Below are 17,833 nucleotides of genomic sequence, written 5' to 3'. Positions count from 1 at the left end.
CTGATGTGTCTCTCTCATGTTAAGAAAATCCCCTACTGACCCTGACAGGATAGAGAAGTATTATACAAATATAAAACATCAATTCCTACTATACATTCAGATGTAGAAGCCCCAACAGGGCATAGAGTTATACCAAAGTGCCCACAAAGAAATGCTAGCCTCCCTTAACAACTGAACCCTTCCCAAACCATATTATTTGAATAAAGAGTCCCCATCCCCCAATGGCAAGTGACTGGGGTGCCTGTATCTAAGGTATAAAAGTTTGAGTCCTCACCTGCCCAAAGTTCCCCAGCATGCTTGGTTGCCTGGAGCCTCTGTTCACCCTTGAGACAGCAAGACCTTGGCTTCACATCTTAGCACCTTTATTCTTAAATCAGCTGATGCTGGAGTAGAGGGAAAGAGAGGAAACAGCAAGCAAGGACAGATAGTGACCCCATGCCAGTAAGCAAGGCGTATGCATTCACTCTCAGCTTTAGGAAGCTGCTCAATCACAGCCCAACTAAAAATACTTCTGTGTCGGGGGCCCACTCAGTGCTCCAGTTTAAACAGCAAGATCCTTATACCTGATACCATTTATTTCAACTTTCTGTCAATTCAGTATAGTTGCTGAGTTGTGTCTGACTCTTTGCAACCCCATGGACTGCAGCATGCCAGGCCTCCCTGTCCATCACCAACTCCTGGAGTTTACTTAAACTCGTGTTAATTGAGTCTGTAATGCCATCCAACCATCTCATCCTCTGTCATCCCCTTCTCCTCCTGCCCTCAATCTTTCCCAGCATCAGGGTCTTTTCCAGTGAATCAGTTCTTCATATCAGGTGGCCAAAGTATTGGAGTTTCAGCTTCAGCATCAGTGCTTCCAATGAATATTCAGGACTGATTTCCTTTAGGATGGACTGGTTGGATCTCCTTGTAGTCCAAGGGACTCTCAAGAGTCTTCTCCAACACCACAGTTCAAAAGCATCAATTCTTCAGTGTTCAGCTTTCTTTATAGTCCAACTCTCACATCCATACATGACTACTGGAAAAACCACTGCTTTGACTAGATGGATCTTTGTTGACAAAGTGATGTCTCTGCTATTTAATATGCTTTCTAGGTTGGTCATAGCTTTTCTTCCAAGGAGCAAGCGTCTTTTAATTTCATGGCTGAAGTCACCATCTGCAGTGATTTTGGAGCCCAAAAATTAAGTCTGTCACTGTTTCCACTGTTTCCCCATCTATTTACCATGAAGTGATGGGACCAGATGCCATGATCTTAGTTTTCTGAATGTTGAGCTTTAAGCCAACTTTTTCACTCTCCTCTTTCACTTTCATCAAGAGGCTCTTTAGTTCTTCTTCACTTTCTGCCATAAGGGTGGTGTCAGCTGCATGTCTGAGGCTATTGATATTTCTCCTGGAAATCTTCATTCCAGCTTGTGCTTCATCCAGCCCAATGTTTCTTATGATGTACTCTGCATATAAGTTAAATAAGCAGGGTGACAATATACAGTCTTGAGGTACTCCTTTCCTGATTTGGAATTAGTCTGTTGTTCCATGTCCAATCCTAACTGTTGCTTCTTGACCTGCATACAGGTTTCTCAGGAGGCAGGTCAGGTGGTATATTCCTATCTCTTGAAGAATTTTCCAGTTTGCTGTGATCCACACAGTCAAAGATTTTGGTGTAGTCAGTAAAGCAACAGTAAATGTTTTTCTGGAACTCTCTTGCTTTTTTGATGATCCGACAGATGTTGGCAATTTGATCTCTGGTTCCTCTGCCTTTTCTAAATCCAGGTTGAACATCTGGAAGTTCATGGTTCATGTACTGTTGAAGTCTGGCTTGGAGAATTTTGAGCATTACTTTGCTAGCATGAGCTCCCTAATAACTCAGTTGGTAAAGAATCTGCCTGTAATGCAGGAGATCCTGGTTTGTTTCCTGGGTCAGGAAGATCTGCTGGAGAAGGGATAGCCTACCTACGCCAGTATTGTTGGGCTTCCCTTGTGGCTCAGCTGGTAGAGAATCCTCCTGTAATGCTGGAGATCTGGGTTCGATCCCTGGGTTGGGAAGATCCCCCAGAGAAGGGAAAGGCTACCCACTCCAATATTCTGGCCTGGAGAATTCCAAGGACTGTATATTTCATGGGGTCGCAAAGAGTCAGACACGACTGAGGCACTTTCACTTTCAGTTGCTAGCAATTATGCGGTAGTTTGAGCATTCTTTGGCATTGCCTTTCTTTGGGATTGGAACGAAAACTGACTTTTTCTGGTCCTGTGGCCACTGCTGAGTTTTCCAAATTTGCTGGCATATTGAGTGCAGCACTTTCACAGCATCATCTTTTAGGATTTGAAATAGCTCAACTGGAATTCCATCACCTCCACAAGCTTTGTCCGTAGTGATATTTCCTAAGGCCCACTTGACTTCGCACTCCAGGATGTCTGGTACACAACTTTGAGTACCCCTTAATAAAGCAGCCACAGATACACTGCTTTCCAATAGGACCTCAGGGTTTGCACCTTTAGCTCACTTTGATTTGATCACAGTGGCAAGATTTTCTTTTTAGAGTCCATCCTAAGCATGGGCATCTGCTGGCCTATTGCCATGACAACATCCTAGTTTTTGCCTGATTTTAACAGAAAAGCTAGAGAAGTTTTCTGCATTGGTGGGGCCACTTTCAAATGTTGATCTATAATTCTTTGGGTGAATTTTCATTTTCCAGTTCTTCATGCTCGTCAGCATAGTAAGCCCAGCGTAGGCCCATAACAGCCCAGATACAAATAGTAGTTAAGCACTCGTCTGATGCTTTCCCAGTGGCTCAGATGGTAAATAATCTGCCTGCAATGCAGAAAACCCTGATTCAGTCCCTGAGTTGGAAGGATCTCCTGGAGAAGGGCATGGTTACCCGCTCCAGTATTCTTGCCTGGTGGTATCCCATGGACAGCAGAGCCATGAGGTTGCAGAGAGTCAGCCACGACTGACTGACTAACACTCTGACTTTTCACTTCACCATCTACTGTTTCTCAAGAAAGTTACTCTCTCAGGGAAATCTCTTCAAGAGTACAATTTCCTTTTAGCAGTGAGTACCCACTTGGAAAAAAAAAAAAAAAAAAACTCAGACCTTTTATTGTTATCTCCAAATGGATCTTAGTCTCAAAGTGGCATATCAAACAGGAGGAGGAGTTAAACCACAAGACAAAACCCTCTGTCATCTTTATCCTTAACAAGCACTGCATGCACACCCTAGATTTAGTACCAGCTGAATTTCTAATAATTTGCCTCATTTCCGTCAATAATATTCAGATTTGCCATTTTTCCCATTCATAGCAGATGCACATTTCTGTAACTGTTGTCTGAGAGAGGGGTGGGACTTCAGCCCACCCAAGACAAATCTTAGTACCAATTGGTACAATTAAGCAGACTGAAACCTAACATCCAGACTGGCAAGCAAGCCCTCATTCTGGAGGAAAATTAGCAACCAGAGCATCTCTACAAGGAGCAATAGTAGACTGGGAGCATATGAGAATGATTCTGTAGATGAAGTTGAAGTAAAAATTTGGATGCAATTAGAATGCTTGGACAAATGTTATGTGAGATAATTGCATCTCCATTACCTGAATGTTTTCTTAAAATGGATGTTATATCTGATTGGGGAACACTCCCTGTACCTGATATTTTAAGTAGAAGACACACAAAATTACCCTTTAGCCAGTATTAATTGGCCACGCTAAATGGGAGCCTGTGGAATTGCCTGGGCCTACACACTCCTTAGTTTGAAGCAACAGGGAATATCTGGTAAGAAAAAAAAGATTACAACTTTATTCAGTGATGTGTTAAAAACAGGAGTATTGACACAAACTAATTCTCTGCATTATAGCCCTATGTAGTCTGTGGGAAAAGCAGATGGCTTATGGATATTCTCTATAGATTATCACAGTCTGAAGTAAATAATACCACACACAGTTTCAGCAGTTCCAGACATGATATGAGAAACACAAAAGATGTTAACAAGCCAAAGGGGATTGGTTTTCAGTGATTGATGTTGCAAATGCCTTCTTTCAATCCCAACTTTTAAGACTCTAATGCAATATGTATTTACATGTGGAGGGTCCCAATTTACGTTTACTGGTTTGCCCCAGTTTATTACCATAATTTTATTAAAAAAGAGCTTGGATGTAATAGATTTCAAGTGTTCTGCTATATTAATATGACACTACCATTCGAGCAGCTATCTTTGAACCAATTTCCTAACATTTGACCTATGACCACATGCTCAAATTCTCATTATTCAGAAATAAAATAATGAATCATGTACTGTCTAGTTGACCTGAAGTTGCTCAACATGCTCACTACCAATACAAAGGATTTCTCTCAAAGCCCATTAATCGGACCATAAGGTGCTTATCCATTCTCTTCTAGAAAGCAATGTCTCTGTCGGCTCTGACCCTTGTCATTAAGTCTGTCAAAAGATTTGAGAGGTTACCTTACCTGAATGCTAACAGATTAGCTACCACCGTTTCATGGATGCTGGAAGCCAACGTGAAACTTTTGGGTCAGAAGCAAAGAACTTGATTAAAACTCACAGCAACAGCAGTGTCCAGAGTATACGCATGTACTTGGGCCATTTTCCTGAGTTCCAACTCTCAAAGGATAATAGAATGCCAGGTGACACCTGCACACCATGAATTGCATTATAGGAAGGCAACTCTGAACTTAGGGAACTCAAATCTTTTATGATGTGCAGTAAGCATGCCTGTTCATTTGCTCCAGAAGGCAACATTTTATTTTACTGAACAGTAAGTACAGCTGATCTGTGCTCTGGAGGGAGACGTTATCTCTGTTTCCAAAGCTTAAAGAAACCTTTCCTTTTCTCCAGCATGAGACACTATCTTCCTGTTCACTGAACAATCCACCTTGAAAAAGAGTCTGGAACAAATATAGTCAGTGCTTCTGTTACCAAGACATACAAAGATTTGCAGATATTTAATCCTCAACAATGACTAAATTTCTGTAGGCAACTACCCCATCAAATTAGCGGGGATTAGCTTCCTTGTATTAGCTTCATAAATCATATCCCCAATCCATTTTGCAAACAAAAGCTTCTTTCAAACAAAAAATAAGTTTTTTAATAACTCTTCTTTAATAAATACATATATACATACATTCTAAAAGCACAAAAACGTCTGTTCAAAATCCTTTACTATGTAGAGACATTTACTTTCCACTGTTTCTGTCTGAAAAAGTGATTTCTTGTGTTTAATAACATAAGTGAGCTCCAAATGGCTACTCTACAAAATGAAGCCCAAAAATTAGCTTTGTGTGAGCAAAACTTTTCTTTGTTTTAGCAAACATTTTGTATAATTTTCATAATTTCAAAATAATTTCTTTGTTTCTAAAATACTGGTCCCTTCCCTCTGTTCTAATTTCCATTCCATACATAGATTCTTTGTGAAAATCTATCTGAATATTGCTGGAATATTGAGAACATAATGTCATAAATAGAACATCTAAACTTGGGAACAAATAGTTACCCAGCTGCACACTGTTTTGAACAGAGTATTTTGGGGTCTTTGATGAAAAACTGTTTGCTGGATTTGTTCTGCAAAACTTGTCACTCATCGATATCCTACTAAGTTCTTCTTACAGTAAGAATTTTAAATACCAATTCAATTCAAACCAATATGCTTAATTTTTTAATATTACAGAAATAATTGTATGTGTTCCACAAGCTTTAGAAAGATGTATTCATAATCACTGTTCCAGTTGAACTAAACAGCTACCCATGTATTTAAAGCATCACACACAAGGAGTGTCCCTGATCTAAAAATTAATTTTAAACAACTGTTCTCTTATTAATAAGTATTTGTAAATTAGATAAAGTACTTTTACCAGCTGACTAATCATTAACCTACTTTCCAGTTTCTCTCCTAGAAGTTAGTCATCTTCCATGAAAAATTAAATGGTGTAGCATCACTCAATAATATGAACTTTTCTTGCAAAACAAACAACAATTTGACAAAATGATGGAAGATTCCTCAAACATCATTCTTCTGCTGAGTTGAATGACTCTAGTTGCACAAACTCGTTATAAAGTAAAATTTAATAGATTATTAAATTTTAGATATGAATAATAAAATTGATCACATTCAGTAAAACTTTATTTAATGGCAGAGTTTTACAACTGGGAATCCAAGATAAGTTCTGGTTGATCAGTCTTTCACCAGGGATGTAAGGCATAATAGATTCCATTTGGGAATGTCTTAAACTTTGCAGCAGTTTTGTAGGTCAATATGTAACTCATTCAAATACTCTTACATTTTCAGTAATCTCTCCTTTTGGAATACAGTTAGACAATTTTAAAAACTAATAAACTTGCATTAATTTTTACTAGTTTTTAGGTAAGTAGTTTTAACACATCACAGGTCAATTTTCTATTGATATAAACTGTTCTAATGCTTCAAAGACAAAAGTCTGAAGTTTTATTGAGGACAAAGTTATATACAAATCAGAATGTTCCCTAGAAATAACACCTGAGTGAAAAAGGACAAGTGACCCCTGGATTTAATAGGTCATTGGTTCGGGATAGAGGGATTAAAAGTAGAAGTTGAATCACCATTGACTATTACAACAAGGGAAGGATGTCACCTGGAGTTAAACTGCACAGGAAAGATAACAAGCATTTTACAGTGGAGAGAATTTAAATATTCAGTAAGTGGAAAAGAAACAAGATGCTCAGGAATTATAGTTTATTATGTTATAGAGATAAAAAGCTAAAAAGAGGTAGAGGAGCCAAGTTTAGTTCACCTCTTTTTCTCTGGTAAGAAGCAAAAGAATTTCTTAGAGGGTTGAATTTTGAGTGCTTCAGGTAGATACTCTCAGGAGCACACAAATTTTTAAATGCAACATTTGTCCTAGATTTATTCAACAAAGTATCTTCCTTTATTCTGCCAATGTATAGATCAATGTAAAGACTCAGGTGTCCTTCAGAAGTTTGTTGGTTCTTACCAGATTCTCCTTTTTACACTATATTGGCATCAACAGCTTTCCTCTTATTAAGGGGTACTTATATTCAGCATCAGGGACTTCAGACTTGGAAACTGCCTTCATTTTCTTTCAGATTGGCCCAAATGACTCTAGAGTCCACTCTTCTGGTTGCCTTGAATATGTGAGGTAAGAACTCCCTAGTAGTAAAATAAGACAGTTAACAGGATGTATACAAAATATGCTTATTGGAATGGTTTCCCATTCATCTTGATGCCCTATCTGAAGGAGCATCCTTCTGTAAGCCTTACTTTTCCTCCTCCTGTAGGCTGCCAGAGGACAGTAGAGCAGCCAACACACAAAACACTCTTTGTACCTGGCTAAAGACAGTGGTGATGTCATAGCCTCCTGGTCATTTCAGATCCACGGAATAGGAATTTGGGCTCTGCACCAGGCAGTACTTCTTGTGTTTCCTCTTCTCCTTTTCTAGAGAGGGATGAAGCAGATCCTCTGTGAGAGGCGTGTTCTCATGGGGAGGTTGTCACTTCCAGAAAGCTTGGTATAAACTTTTAAAATGTTGTATTTCAATTAAGATGTACAATATGTTGATTTGATATAATATTGCAGCTTGATTACCACCATAGTGTTAACATCTCTTTCATATCACATAACTATCATTTTTGTGGTGAAAACATTTAAGATCTAGTCTCTTAGCAACTTTGAAGTATAGAACACAGTATTGTAGATGGTAAATACTATGCTGTGCATTAGATCATCAGAACATAGCAACTGGTTTCAGGCTTCCAACCTTAAACAACTTCCTCCCAGTTCCCCCACCTCCCAGACCCTGTAACCACCATTACGCTGCTTCAATGAGTTCAGTTATGGAACACAGACAACAAAATTAAGATACCTATGCCGAGCTTACATTGTTGTGAGGAATGGGGACAAGAAGGGATGAAAAATTAATTTAAAAATTAAATTACTGGCATTCCTTGAAGATATTGTAGGTTCAGTCTTTAGACTAACACAATAAATGAAAATCATCAAATCAAATTACATAATTTTTTTGTTTCCCAGTGCATATAAAAGTGAAAAAGTTGACTTAAAGCTCAACATTCAGAAAACTAACATCATGGCATCTGGTCCCGTCATTTCATGGCAAATAGATGTGGAAACAGTGGCAGACTTTACTTTTCGGGGCTCAAAAATCACTGCAGATGGTGATTGCAGTCATGAAATTAAAAGACGCTTACTCCTTGGAAGGAACGTTACGACCAACCTAGACACCATATTAGACAGCAGAGACATTACTTTGCCAACAAAGGTCTGTCTAGTCAAGGCTATGGTTTTTCCAGTGGTCGTGTACGGATGTGAGAGTTGGACTATAAAGAAGCCTGAGTGCTGAAGAATTGATGCTTTTGAACTGTGGTGTTGGAGAAGACTCTTGAGAGTCCCTTGGACTGCAAGGAGATCCAACCAGTCCATCCTAAAGGAAATCAGTCCTGAATATTCATTGGAAGGACTGATACTGAAGCTGAAACTCCAATACTTTGGCCACCTGATGCAAAGAGCTGACTCATTTGAAAAGACCCTGATGCTGGGAAAGAAAGATTGAGGGCAGGAGGAGAATGGGACGACAGAGGATGAGATGGCCTGGTGCCATCACCAACTCAGTGGACATGGGTTTGCGTGAACTCCGGGAGTTGGTGATGGACAGGGAGGCCTGGCTTGCTGCGGTTCATGGGGTTGCAAAGAGTTGGACACAACTGAGCAACTGAACTGCATATAAAAATTATGTTTACACTATACTGTAGCATATTTAACATGCAATAGCATTGTGTCTAAAAAACAATGTACATACTTTATAAATATTACTACAAAATGCTAGCCATCATCTGAGACTTAAGTAAGTCATTGTAGTAACAAAGATTATTTATCATAGATCACCATAACAAATATAATAATGAAAAAGTTTAAAATATTAAGAGAATTACCAAAATGTGATACAGAGACATGAAGTAAGCAAATACTCCTGGGAAAAATACGGTGCAAGGAAACTCTCAAAATAGGGTTGTCATGACCTTCAATTTGTTTTTTAAAAAAAAGGCAATATCTGCAAAGTGAAATAAAATGAGGTATGCCTGTAGTCTGTTAGATGTTAACAGTCATGAGAAAGAGGGGAAATTTAATAAAGGCAGATAAGAAAAAATAGAACAGAATAAGGCAAGGTGGGGTTGGAGTTGGTGAACTAGAGTAGTCAATAAAGAATTGGTGTAGTTTTCATTGAGAAGTAAGAACTATATAGAGATTAAGACATTTCTAAATATTGAATACCAGTATTTACCTTCTTAACTTTCACATATAACATCAGTCAGTCAATTAACTCATTCAGTCGTGTCTGACTCTTTGTGACCCCATGGACTGCAACATGCCAGGCTTCCCTGTTTATCACCAACTCCCAGTTTACTCAAACTCATGTCCACTGAGTCCATGATGCCATCCAACCAACTCATCCTCTGTCATCCCCTTCTCCTGCCTTTAATCTTTCCCAGTATCAGGATCTTTTCAAATGAGTCAGTTCTTTGTATCAGGTGGCCAAAGTATTGAAGTTTCAGCTTCAACATCAGTCCTTCCAATGAATATTCAGGACTGATTTCCTTTGGATGGATTGGTTGGATCTCCTTGCTGTCCAAGGGACTCTCAAGAGTCTTCTCCAACACCGTGGTTCAAAAGCATCAATTCTTCGGTGCTCAGCTTTCTTTATAGTCCAACTCTCAAACCCATACATGACTACTGGAAAAACCATAGCCTTGACTAGATGGATCTTTGTTGGCAAAGAACTGTCTCTGCTTTTCAATATGCTATCTAGGTTGGTCATAACTTTCCTGCCAACGAGTAAGCATCTTTTAATTTCATGACTGAAGTCACCATCTGCAGTGATTTTGGAACCCCCCCAAAAAATTAAGTCTGTCACTGTTTCCACTGTTTTCCCATCTATTTGCCCTGAAGTGATGGGACTGGATGTCATGATCTTAGTTTTCAGAATGCTGAGTTTTAAGCCAACCTTTTTACTCTCCTCTTTCACTTTCATCGAGAGGCTCTTTAGTTCTTCTTAGCTTTCTACCATGAGGGTGGTGTCATCTGCATATGAGGTTATTGATATTTCTCCTGGAAATCTTTATTCCAGCTTGTGCTTCATCCAGCCCAGCATTTCTCAAGATATATAACATACGTGTGTGCTGTTACTTCAGTCCTGTCTGACTCTTTATGACCCTATGGACTGTAGCCCACCAGGTTCCTCTGTCCATGAGACTATCCAGGCAAGAATACTGGTGTGGGGGTGAGAGGGGGCGGTCCTAAGATGGTTGAGGAATAGGGTGAGGAGACCACTTTCTCCCCCTCAAATTCATCAAAAGAACATTTGAACACTGAGCAAATTCCACAAAACAACTTCCGAATGCTGGCAAAGGACCTGATGCACCCAGAAATGCAGTCCATTGTCTTCAAAAGGAGGTAGGACAAAGTATAAAAGATAAAAAGAAAGACGAAAGATTTAGGGACAGAGACCTGTCCCAGGAGGGGAGTCTTAAAAAGAGGAGGTTTCCAAACACTAGGAAACCCTCTCACCGGTGGATCTGTGGGGAGTTCTGGAATCTCAGACAGCAACATAGCTTGGAGGAAAAATAAAATAAATAAATAAATAAAACCCACAGATTATGTACCTAACAGCAACTCCCAGCAGAGAAGTACCCCAGACACTTGCATCCACCACAAGCAAGCGGGAACTGAACAGGGAGGCACCGGCTGCATTGCTTAGGGTAAGGACTGGGCCTGAATGCCCTGAGGGCAATCTGAGGGAGCTAACATGAGATAGCAACCCAAACTGTGGGATAGCCAGAGAGAGAGAGAGAGAAGAGAGAGAGAGAGAGAGAGAACTATCCCGTGAAAAGCCCTAACCTAAGCCACTGCCTGGCCCGCTCACAGAACAAAGGACTGAGCAAATACCAGAGGAGAGCTAGCTCACTGCAGACCAGCCCATCCCCCTGCTGGAGGCAGGTAGACAGGCATGGGGCAGCCAGGGTCGCAAAGGGGCAATCTCGGCCCCTAGTCAGCATCCTCTACCAAACTGCAAGCACGCTCCCAGTTGCTAACCAAGGCTTCTTGGGATTCTGGATGGTTGATATCCACCGGGAGGGTCACAGCCAGAGATCAGCTCCCCAGGGTAGACACACGGCACACCTGAGATGGGCACGCCCGCTGCCACCCAGGAAACCAAGCGGCTGGGACAGAGGAGGCAATAAGATGTACCCCAACCTGGGGAGACTGCACTCACCAAGCCCCTGGTTGCCTGAGCTGCTTGAACCTAGGAAGGGCACAAAACGCAGGCCCAACCAAGTCTGCACCTTTGTGGATGCCCAAAAACCTGAACCTGAGCGGCTTAGATCTCAGGCCCCGCTTTAGACAGTTCCCCTGCAGAGCAACCTGGAGCCTGAGCAGTGTACACAGGGAAAGCACACACACCGTGAGCAGGGGCAAACCCAGTGTGGCTGAGACACTGCGAGCACTCCCCCCACATGCCAGTGATGCTTGCTTGCAGTATTCTTCCCTCTCCACAACGCGACTGAACAAGTGAGGTTCAATAAGCGACCACCTTTGCCCCCTTGTGTCAGGGTGGAAATCAGACACTGAAGAGACCTGCAAACAAAGAAGCTAAAATAAACAGAGGGAACTGCTTTGGAAGTGACAGGTGCAAAAGATTAAAACCCTGTAATTAACACCAACTACATTGGAAGGGGTCTATAGATCTTGAGAAATATAAGCTGACTCAAGGAACTGTCTGAAACTGAACTGACCCCACACTGTCCACAACAGCTCCAGAGAAATTCCTAAATATATTTTTACTATTATCATTTTTTTAATTTTTTTTATTTTTAAGTCCTCTATTATTCCCTTAATTTTCATTTTTACAACCTTCCCAAAAAAGACCCTATTTTCAAAGCACGCTTCATTTTTTTAATATAATTTTTGTGATTTTTTTTTTAATACTGCATTTTTGAGAGTCTAACCTCTACTCTAGATTTTTAATCTTTGCTTTTTGGTATTTGTTACCAATTTTGTACCTTTAAGAAGCCAATCTTCAGTACCCATTTTTACTTAGGAGTGTGATTACTTGCTTGATTACTCTCTCCCCTTTTTGACCCTCCTCTTTCTCACCCAGGTCACCTCTATCTCCTCCCTCCCCCTTCTCTTCTCTAACCAACTCTGTGAATCTCGTTGTGTGTTCCAGGCTGTGTAGAACACTTAGGGAAGTGATTACTGGCTAGAACTGTCTCTCTCCTTTTGATTCCCCCTTTCTCCTCCTGGTCACCTCTATCTCCTTTCTCCCTCCTCTCTATGTAACTCCATGAACCTCTCTGAGGGGCCCAGACTGTGGAAAGCACATAAGGAATTATTACTGACTAGATTGTACTCTCCCCTTTTGATTCCCCTTCTTTTCCTCCTGGTCACTTCTATCTCCTTCCTCCCTCTTCTCTTCTCCATGTAACTCTGTGAACCTCTCTGGGTGTCCCTCACTGTGGAAAATCATTTCACCAATAAACTAGAGGTTTTATCATCAGTGCTGTATGGATGGAGAAGTCTTGAGGCTACTGTAAGATTAATACTGAAAACCAAAGGCAGGAGGCTTAAGCCCAAAACCTGAGAACACCAGAGAACTCCTGACTCCAGGGAATATTAATTGATAAGAGCTCATCCAAAAGTCTCCACACCTACACTTAAGCCAAGCACCACCCAAGAGACAACAAGTTCCAGAGCAAGACATACCATGCAAATTCTACAGCAACACAGGACCACAGCCTTGAGCGTCAATATACACACTGCCCAAAGTCACATCAAACCCACAGACACCTCAAAACTCACTACTGGACATTGCATGGCACTCCAAAGAGAAGAAATCCAGCTCCACCCACCAGAACACCAACATAAGTTTCCCTAACTAGGAAACCTTGACAAGCCACCCGTCAAACCCCACCCACAGGAGGGAACCTCCACAATAAAGAGGAACCACAAACTGTCAGAATACAGAAAGTCCACCCAAAACACAGCAATCTAAACAAGATGAAAAGGCAGAGAAATACTCAGCAGTAAAGAAACATGATAAATGCCCACCAAACCAAACAAAAGAGGAGGAGATAGTGAGTCTACCTGAAAAAGAATTCAGAATGATAGTAAAAATGATCCAAAATCTTGAGAACAAAATGGAGTTACAGATAAATAGCCTGGAGACAAGAATTGAGAAGATGCAAGAAATGTTTAACAAGGATCTATAAGAAATAAAAAGAGTCAATCAATAATGAATAATGCAATAAATGATATGAAAAACACTCTGGAGGGAACCAACAGTAGAATAACAAAGGCAGAAAATAGGATAAGTGAGGTAGAAAATAGAATGGTAGAAATAAATGAAGGAGAGAGTAAAAAGCAAAAAATAATTAAAAGAAATGAGGACAACCTCAGAGACATTTGGGACAATGTGAAACGCCCCAACATTTGAATCATAGGAGTCCCAGAAGAAAAAGACAAAAAGAAAGGCCATGAGAAAATACTCGAGGAGATAATAGCTGAAAACTTCCCTACAATGGGGAAGGAAATAGTCACCCAAGTCCAAGAAACCCAGAGAATCCCAAAAGGATAAACCCAAGGCAAAACACCCCAAGACACACATTAATCAAATTAACAAAGATCAAACACAAAAAACAAATATTAAAAGCAACAAGGGAAAAACAACAAATAACACACAAAGGGATTCCCATAAGGATAACAGCTGATCTTTCAATAGAAACCCTTCAGGCCAGAAGGGAATGGCAGGACATACTTAAAGTAATGAAAGAGAAAAACCTACAACCCAGACTACTGTACCCAGCAAGGACCTCATTCAAATATGAAGGAGAAATCAAAATCTTTACAGACAAGCAAAAGGTGAGAGAATTCAGCACCACCAAACCAGCTCTTCAACAAATGCTAAAGGATCTTCTCTAGACAGGAAACACAGAAAGGGTGTATACACTCGAACCCAAAACAACAAAGTAAATGGCAATGGGATCATCCTTATCAACAATTACCTTAAATGTAAATGGGTTGAATGCTCCAACCGAAAAACAAAGACTGGCTGAATGGATACAAAAACAAGACCCCTATATATGCTGTCTACAAGAGACCCAACTCAAAACAAGGGACACATACAGACTGAAAGTGAAGGGCTGGAAAAAAGTATTTCACGCAAATAGAGACCAAAAGAAAGCAGGAGTCGCAATATTCATATCAGATAAAATAAACTTTAAAATAAATGCTGTGAAAAGAAACAAAGAAGGACACTACATAATGATCAAACGATCAATCCAAGAAGAAGATATAGCAATTATAAATATATATGCACCCAACATAGGAGCACCACAATGTGTAAGGCAAATGCTAACAAGTATGAAAGGGGAAATTAACAATAACACAATAATAGTGGGAGACTTTAACACCCCACTCACACCTATGGATAGATCAACTAAACAGAAAATTAACAAAAAATCAGAAACTTTAAGTGATACGATGGACCAGTGAGACCTAATTGATATCTACAGGACATTTTACCCTAAAACAATGAATTTCACCTTTTTATCAAGTGCACACGGAACCTTCTCCAGGATAGATCATATCCTGGGCCATAAATCTAGCCTTGGTAAATTCAAAACAGTTGAAATCACTCCAAGCATCTTTTCTAACCACAATGCAGTAAGATTAGATATCAATTACAGGAGAAAAACTATTAAAAATTCCAACATATGGAAGCGAAACAACACACTTCTGAATAACCAACAAATCATAGTGGAAATCAAAAAAGAAATCAAAATATGCATAGAAACAAATGAAAATGAAAACACAACAACCCAAAACCTATGGGACACTATAAAAGCAGTGCTATGGGGAAGGTTCATTTCAATACAGGCTTACCTCAAGAAACAGGAAAAAAGTCAAATAAATAACTCTACACCTAAACTAACTAGAAAACGAAGAAATTAAGAAGCCCAGGGTTAGTAGAAGGAAAGAAATCTTAAAAATTAAGACAGAAATAAATGCAAAAGAAACAAAAGAGACCATAGCAAAAATTAACAAAGCTAAAAGCTGGTTCTTTGAGAAGATAAATAAAATTGACAAGCCATTAGCCAGACTCATCAAGAAACAAAGGGAAAGAATCAAATCAACAAAATTGAAAATGAAAATGGAGAGATCACAACAGACAACACTGAAATACAACAGATCATAAGATACTACAATCAGCAACTATATGCCAATAAAATGGACAACTTGGAAGAAATGGACAAATTCTTAGAAAAGTATAACTTTCCAAAACTGAACCAGGAAGAAATAGAAAATCTTAACAGACCCATCACAAGCACAGAAATCAAAACTGTAATCAGAAATCTTCCAGCAAACAAAAGCCCAGGACCAAACGGCTTCACAGCTGAATTCTACTAAAATTTTACAGAAGAGCTAACACCTACCCTACTCGAACTCTTCCAGAAAATTGCAGAGGAAGGTAAACTTCCAAACTCATTCTATGAGGCCACCATCACCCTAATACCAAAACCAGACAAAGATGCCACAAAAAAAGAAAACTACAGGCCAATATGACTGATGAACATAGATGAAAAAATCCTTAACAAAATCCTAGCAAACAGAATCCAACAACATATTAATAATATCATACATAATAACCAAGTGGGCTTTATCCCAGGGATGCAAGCATTCTTCAATATCTACAAATCAATCAATGTAATACACCACATTAATAAATTGAAAGATAAAAACCATATGATTATCTCAATAGATGCAGAGAAATCCTTTCACAAAATTCAACATCCATTTATGATAAAAACTCTCCAGAAAGCAGGAATAGAAGGAACATACCTCAACATAATAAAAGCTATATATGACAAACCCACAGCAAGCATTACCCTCAATGGTGAAAAATTGAAAACATTTCCCCTAAAGTCAGTAGTAAGACAAGGGTGCCCACTCTCACCACTACTATTCAATGTAGTTTTGGAAGTTTTGGCCACAGCAATCAGAGAAGAAAAAGAAATAAAAGGAATCCAGATTGGAAAAGAAGTAAAACCTTCATTGTTTGCAGATGACATGATCCTCTACATAGAAAACCCTAAATACACCATGAGAAAATTACTAGAGCTAGTCAATGAATATAGTAAAGGAGCAGGATATAAAATTACCACACAGAAAGCCCCTGCATACCTATACACTAACAATGAGAAAACAGAAAGAGAAATAAGGAAACAATTCCATTCACCATTGCAATGATAAGAATAAAAGACTTAGGAATACAGCTAACTAAAGAAACAAGACCTATATATAGAAAACTATAAAACACTGATGAAAGAAATCAAAAAGGACACAGATAAATGGAGAAATATACCATGTTCATGGACGGAAGAATCAATATAGTGAAAATGAGTATACTACTCAAAGCAACCTATAGATTCAAGGCACTCAAGCTACCAACCGTATTTTTCACAGAACTAGAACAAATAATTTCACAATTTGTATGGAAACAAAAAAAACCTCAAATAGTCAAAGCAACCTTGAGAAAGAAGAATGGAACTGGAGGAATCAACCTGCCTGACTTCAGGCAATACTACAAAGCTATAGTCATCAAGACAGTATGGTACAGGCATAAAGACAGAAATATAGATCAATGGAATGAAATAAAAAGCACAGAGATATATCCACGCACCTATGGACACCTTATCTTTGACAGAGGATGCAAGAATATACAATGGAGAAAAGAAAACCTCTTTAACAAGTGGTACTGGGAAAACAGGTCAACCACTTGTAAAAGAATGAAAATAGAACACTTTCTAACACCATACACAAAAATAAAATCAAAATGGATAAAGATCTAAATGTAAGACCAGAAACTATAAGACGCCTAGAGGAAAACATAGGCAAAACACGCTCCAACATAAATCACAGCAGGATCCTCTATGACCCGCCTCTCAGAGTAACGGAAATAAAAGCAAAATAAACAAATGGGACCTAATTAAACTTAAAAGCCTTTGCACAACAAAGGAAACTATAAGCAAGGTGAAAAGACAGCCTTCAGAATGGGAGAAAATAATAGCAAATGAAGCAACTGACAAAGAATTAATCTCAAAAATATACAAGCAGCCCCTGCAGCTCAATTCCAGAAAAATAAATGACCCAATCAAAAAATGGGCCAAAGAACTAAACAGACATTTCTCCAAAGAAGACATACAGATGGCTAACAAACACATGAAAAGATGCTCAACATCACTCATTATCAGAGAAATGCAAATCAAAACCACAATGAGGGACCATCTCACACAGGTCAGAATGGCTGCTATCCGAAAGTCTACAAACAATAAATGCTGGAGAAGATGTGGGAAAAAGTGAACCCTCTAATACCGTTGGTGGGAATGCAACCTAGTGTAGCCGCTATGGAGAACAGTGTGGAGATTCCTTAAAAAACTGGTCATAGAACTGCCATATGACCCAGCAATCCCACTGCTGGGATTACACACTGAGGAAACAAGAATTGAAATAGACACATGTATCCCAATGTTCATCACAGCACTGTTTATAATGGCCAGGATATGGAAGCAACCTAGATGGCCATCAGCAGATGAATGGATAAGAAAGCTGTGGTACATTTACATAATGGAATATTACTCAGCTATTAAAAAGAATACATTTGAATCAGTTCTAATGAGGTGGATGAAACTGGAGCTGATTATACAGAGTGAAGTAAGCCAGAAAGAAAAACACCAGTACAGTATATTAACACATATATATGAA

At 39.3% G+C, this 17,833-nt stretch overlaps 1 pseudogene; it reads left to right on the top strand.

The window, feature by feature from the left end:
- LOC136162959 (phosphatidylinositol N-acetylglucosaminyltransferase subunit P pseudogene) overlaps positions 1 to 17,833 on the top strand; it is a 95,213-nt pseudogene that overhangs the window by 27,373 nt on the left and 50,007 nt on the right.

Source organism: Muntiacus reevesi, chromosome 3 (genome assembly GCF_963930625.1).
Source record: "Muntiacus reevesi chromosome 3, mMunRee1.1, whole genome shotgun sequence".
Taxonomy (NCBI): domain Eukaryota; kingdom Metazoa; phylum Chordata; class Mammalia; order Artiodactyla; family Cervidae; genus Muntiacus; species Muntiacus reevesi.
The sequence above is the reverse complement of the archived record's forward strand: the minus strand, read 5'-3'. Positions and strand labels throughout refer to the sequence as shown.